Here is a 6,370-nt window from a genome sequence, read left to right as displayed (position 1 = left end):
GCTGCTGCTGGCCCTGCGCGCCCCTCACCTCACTCGGGAAAGGCCGGGTTCTCCACGCAGCTGGCGGCGCAGGGAGGCAGGTGTTAAGGGAGAGACTCGGGGGGATGCTGAGTACTGGCCGGGAGGGACCTCCCGCACCTGGCACAGAGTAACGGAACAGTGAGGTCCAAGGGGGGGCCCACACGTGGAAAGATTTCCACAGAGCGGGTTGGGGCCACCAAGACAGCGTTCCACAAACTGGGGCCTTTAAACATCTGAAGTCTATCCTCCCAGGGTCTGGAGGCCTGAAGTCCGGCGTCAGGGCCGAGCTCCCCCTGCAGCCTGCAGGGGAGGGTCCTTCCTGCCTCTTCCAGCTCTGGTGTCATCGGTGGCCTTGGCTTTTGGCCGCATCCGCCCAACCTCTGCCTTGCACCAGGCCTGGGTGTCTGTCTTCCTATGGCCGTTTGTTATGGGGGCACCAGCCATCCCGGGTTAGGGGCCAGCCCACTCCACGATGACCTCATCTTAACTCATTGTGTCTGCAGTAGCCCTGTTTCCAAAGGAGGTCACATTCTGAGGCTCTGGGGTTAGGACTGCAACATCCTGTTCTGGGGGGACACACTTTAACCGGTAACAGTGGGATAGGGCGGTAGTGCTTCCCAAACGAGCCCATGCAGGGAGGTGCACGATGAGAACAGAAGTGCTGATTGCATTTTATCCGTGTGAAGAAATCGGACTCAGACCAAAGTCCAGCAACCAGTCCTCTGGCTGGTCAACCCAGGTGTCTGGAGTAAAGCCTAGGAGGACCCTGAGTCCCAAGCCCATACCTATGGGGGTAGGACCTGGACGAGTGACCAGGCCCTAACGAGGAACTGCCGCTCGTCACGGGATGGTCATGGGTGAGCTGCTGGAACCACCGTTCTCTCCATGTCTCCTCTGACACGTGGTCCAGCTCAGCCTCTGCTGGGAATGTCGAGGTTGGGATCTGGGCACTCAGCCAGCCAGTCCACCGGCCCAATTTCTGGCTGCACCCTCACACCAGCCCACCGGCTGCAGCTCTGTCAGGAATGGGGGCTTCACCCTGCTCCTACCACTGAGTCTCCAGAAGCTGAGTGGTGTCCCTCCCTGGAGCCCCATTAGCCACAGAGGCAGAGGCGGGATTTGAACCCAGGGCCTCTGACTGTAGGCCTGCAAGCTTTTTTTAGGTAAAAATTCACATAATATAAAATTAACCATTCCAAAGTGGACAATTCGGTGGCATTTAGGGCATTCACATCGCTGTGCAACCCTCACCATCGTCTAGTTCCAAGACATTTCATCACCCCAAACCTGGTCCCTGCTACCGCCCTCTCCCCATCCCCCTCCCCCAGCCCCGGCAACCGCTAACGTACTTTCTGTCTCTCCAGATTCACCTTTCCTGGACGTTTCGTATAAATGGAACCATACGCTACCATGCATCCAGCCCTTTCACGGAGCATCGGGTTTTCACTGTTCATCCATGTCGTGGTGTGTGTCGGCACCCCCTTTTTATGGCTGAATGACAGTCCCTTGCGTGCATGGGCCACATGTGTTTATCCGCTGACAGGCAGGCCTGAACTCTCAATCCCCGTTTGCTACTACAGTATCGCTCCTCCGGAATCGTCAAGGAGCAGGGCCCGCTTTCTGAGCACATGGAGAAAGCCGAGCCCACGGAAGGCAAAAGCCTCACAGCGACCTGTCACAAGCCTGGAGCCCGAAACCCAGGCAGACTCTTATTTTTCTTGTTTTAACTTAATGGAGCCGTCCGTGGACAATCTAGCCCTAAGATCTCTAGTTTTGCTTCTACCATGTCTCAGAAATCCCCAGGCGTTGGTTCTACCCAGACTTACAGAGTCAATCACCACGTCCACCATAGGAACTTCAGAAAATCGGGCGACCTCGCTGAGCATCTGAAGGGAGCCGAAAAGCCTGTGCAGGGAAGTCACGTGTCCTGCCCTCCACAAGGATGGGGGGTTTCCAGTGAGGGAAGTGAAACTGCCCGGAGCCACAAAGAGAGCTAAAATAAAGCCACTTTGGCCAGAAGAGTGCACATCTCACCAGTCTGGTCCTGGAGGGCAGGTGGCCCGGTTGGCTGAGAGCGAGGCCATAGCATCGCAGCTGCGATTAAAGGCCCACCGTGCGTCTGAGCCCGGGCTGACCACTCACCGAACTCACTGCCTGTCTTATTCCTCCAGCCCCAATCGGGGTCTAGCCATGGCTGATGCAATAACTAAATGACATAAAACATCTTCGAGTCCTGGTCCGGGCTCAACAGTCAATGTGATGGCAATGCACACCCACCTGCTCGGAAAACAGAACTTAACTTCGGAGATTGCTAAGGGCGGTCCCACCTTTTCAAGCACGCAGACAGGAAGAAAAGTAACAGCTGAGCATCATGAAAGCACGGCTTTTAAAAACAAATTTCAAGGAGAAGAAAAGACACTTGCTACATGAAAAGACCACAAACGTTTGTTCCATACGACTGAGAACAAACACAGCAGCGCAGCCACCCGAAGCGGGGGAAGCTTCCACACCAGTGAAGGTTTCATCGGGTACATTCTTTTTCCAGGAAAAAGAATGAGTTCAAAAGGAGAGCCAGGGGCTTCCCTGGTGGCACAGTGGTTGAGGGTCCGCCTGCCGATGCAGGGGACACGAGTTCGTGCTCCGGTCCGGGAAGATCCCACATGCCGCGGAGCGGCTGGGCCCGTGAGCCATGGCCGCTGAGCCTGCGCGTCCGGAGCCTGTGCTCTGCAACGGGAGAGGCCACAGCGGTGAGAGGCCCGTGTACCGCAAAAAAAAAAAAAGGAGAGCCAGGATGTAATAGGACTATACATACTCCAGGCCATCACCCTTGGATTCTTCGGAGGGTTCAAAACCACAAACCTTGAGCGGTAAGAAGGCCGAGATTGCAACAACATGCAAAGAACTGTCTTGTTTACCCACTTCCCAACTTTCTGCCTCTTCACCCGTGAGACAGAAGGATGACACAGGTCAACTTAGTCAAAGGGGGCAGGGTGCTCACTCTCTACTCTGGCGCTGCCTGAGAGGTTGTCCATGCCTTGTCTCACTTAAACCTCAAACAATGTAAGAAAGAAGTACTATTACTTCCCCCCGTCTTGCAGATGTGGAACTCAAGGCTTGGGGTGACCCCACCAGAGCTTCCTTCTGGAGCCTGGGCCGCCAGCCCCTCTGCGTGCATGAGAGCCAGTGCAGTTCTACACTGGCTGCTGTTACCATTTTGGTGTAAATTTCTTCGATTCTCCAGCTATTTTATAGACACTATTACTACTGCTCGGGGCTGCTATTTATGAAGTTGTTTTTTTGGGGGTACACACTGATCTGAGTGCTTTACATATATCAGTTCATTTGTAGTAGGTACTATTATTCCCATTTTATAGAAAGTGAAACCGAGGCCCAGAGCGGGATAGGGTTTGCCCAAGTTCCTTCAGCTGGTATGCAGCGGGGCCCAGGTGGGAACTCAGGCAGTCTGACTCTCAAGCCCATGGTTTATACTGCTGCCATGAAATCCCCCTCCCATCTCCTTTCCCCCAGTTTTACTGACATATAACCTTGCATTAATTTCAGATGTATGACATAATGATTTGATATTTGTTTATATTGCAGTATGGTTGCCACAAAAAGTTCGGTTCTCATCCATGACCTCACATACCTACAATTTTTTTCTTGTCATAAGAACTTTTAAGATCTAATCTCTTAGCAAAATATACAATACAGTGTTATTAACTATGGTTCCCATGCTGTACATTGGACCCCGCAGGTCTTACTCACCTTATATCTGGGAGTTTGTACCTTTTGTCCACCTTCACCCATTTCCCCAACCCCCTACCCGTTTTCTGCAGCCCACGTTTTTCCATCAAGAATCCGAAAAAATCACTGAAGGTTTGGAGGTAACAGAACAGAGTTCAGAGAACGTGCAGGAAAAGCTTCAAGGCAGCTCCTACATTGGCCCAACACCAAGCCTGTCTTCCTGTGACGGGCTTCTCTCTCTCAAGATCGGAACCAGAGCCGCTGAGCCTCCAAACAGGAGGAAGAGGCTTCCGCAAAGGGGTCCTAAATGACACAACTTTTAAGAAATTACGGGTTAGCTCTGCAAAGAGTAAGGCAAAGTGAGCGGATTGAACCTGCCTCGGACAAAAAGCTCCTTTGTCATTCCACCACTAGATGGTGCTCTTAGCTAAGATTTTAGAGAGATTTCCAGTAAGGCGTTTTACCGCTCTGTTTAACTTGCATCAGGGAATTCTGAGATACACACATACGTGTACATATACACACATGTATAAGTATGCATATATATATATATATACACACATATATTTCAAAGCAAGTTTGCCCTTGGAAATCTAGTACGGTATCATATGAAAACCAAGCAGAAACTGACAGTGGTGGTGTGTCTCCTGTGGGATGGTGGAGACACTCCTGCGGTGTTGTCACCTTCCAGCTATTAAGTCTCCTGCAGCTTCCCAGGAGCCCCCATGGGAGGCACCAACAGTCCACGTGCATGTTCCGCTCCTCCCGCCTCCCTTGTCAATTCTCACTCTAGGAAAGCTGGACTGGAGTGTCCTGGTTCCTTCCGACCGGCTCTCTGGCCCCTTAGGGCCCTTGGCTTATCACGGTTGTTAGTTTTACACTCTCGTGTGCAATTATTGATTGCTTCTCTGTGTCTGGAGGAGGTACTCACTGTCACTTGCCTGGAGCCCGGTGCAGTGGCCAGCACCTGCAGGTGTCAGCTGTGGGAATACAGGGTGGAGGTGCTTGGGACCTCTCCTTAGAGCATTGCCAGATAACTGCCATCCTCGTGAAAGCAAAATACATCCTAAGATGTATTTAGTGGTAAATAAACCACAAGAAGAGGGGTGGCAGAACGACCGGAAGTACACCATGGAGGTTCAGGGTACTGGTCAGACAAGTTCCATTGCTCTGCTAAGCCTCAGTTTCCTCGTGCAACGGCACCTCCTCTATTTGATAAGGCTTTGCACGCCGAGGGCTCAGCACAGCACCTGATAAAGGCTCAGGAAGTTTGCTCAGCCCTTGGTCATCTGGTCTCTGCCAAGCAGCACCCTTGGAAAGGACGGTGGGAAGAAAAAGAGCGGAGAGGTGATTTCTGATTCCCCCTAAGCCACCAACTTAGACATTTTGAAAGTTAATATTTGTGTGACCTTCCAGCCGCCAAGATTTCATTTGGTCGGAACACTGCAGATGAAGGGCTGGCCTCTTAAGGGGGGGTTGATTGGGGGGGACGTGGAAGGTCCAAATGACACGCCTTGGCTAAACTCACCTGCGATGGGATTCTAGATTCTTTCCCTGTGTACATGTCAATCAGGTAGTATTACTTTTTGTTTTTTGTTTTTTTGCGGTACGCGGGCCTCTCACTGCTGTGGCCTCTCCCGTTGCGGAGCACAGGCTCCGGACGCGCAGGCTCAGCGGCCATGGCTCACGGGCCCAGCCACTCCGCGGCATGTGGGATCTTCCCGGACCGGGGCACGAACCCGTGTCCCCTGCATCGGCAGGTGGACTCTCAACCACTGCGCCACCAGGGAAGCCCATCAGGTAGTATTTCTGATTCTTTCCTGCTTCCAGGCCTGGGGTGACTGGTCATCCTGCATTCCCCATTCTGACCCCTAGTTACCTGGCCGCCCCTCCTATCCAGGAGCCTCTGGAGTTCTTTAAGTCTAAAGCCCCTTCACCCTGCAGCCTGCCTTTGGATTTTCCAGGTAGATTTGGGGGAGGGAGTTCTCACGGTGCTCCTTCAGGGAGCCCCCATTTTGTCAATTTAATTGAGCTTCTGCAGATTCCTGGTTTCCCAGAGTCTGTGTCGCTGCCTCTCAAATCTGTGAGCCCCTGAACGCTGCTCTTTGGCAAGGAGGTTCCCCTTGGGATAAAATGAGAATTTCTGAGCCCAGGAATGAGTTCAGATGTGGCCTCAGCGCTTCCCTCTTCTCTGAGATCGCACTCATGAAGCCTGGGATTCAGGACCTCAGGCCCTCTAGCTCCCCCCAGGAGAGGTGGTTCTGATCATCTTAATACTTCTCAAGTCCCCAGGGTGAGCAGACCATGAGGGCGCCTACCACCTCGGGGCTGGGCGCCCGCCAGCGAAGCAAGCATGCCTTCTTTGAGCCCCAAAGGCGCCCCAAATCCCATCCATCCTGTGCTGTGACCCCAGGTCGGCCCTGCTGCACCGCCCGCTCCCACACGAGCAGCGGGGTCCCCAGTGCGCGCTCGGGGCCACCGCGGGAGGGGGGGCGAGGGCGACGAGAGAGCTAGCTAGGAGGGCAAGGAGCCCAGCGTTCCACGTGCGCGGGGCGGAGCTGGGATCCCCCGGAACCACGTGGGACCCGGACCGCCAGCCATGCTC

Source organism: Neophocaena asiaeorientalis, unplaced genomic scaffold (genome assembly GCF_003031525.2).
Source record: "Neophocaena asiaeorientalis asiaeorientalis breed wild unplaced genomic scaffold, Neophocaena_asiaeorientalis_V1.1 scaffold40, whole genome shotgun sequence".
NCBI classification, from domain to species: domain Eukaryota; kingdom Metazoa; phylum Chordata; class Mammalia; order Artiodactyla; family Phocoenidae; genus Neophocaena; species Neophocaena asiaeorientalis.
The sequence above is the reverse complement of the archived record's forward strand: the minus strand, read 5'-3'. Positions refer to the sequence as shown.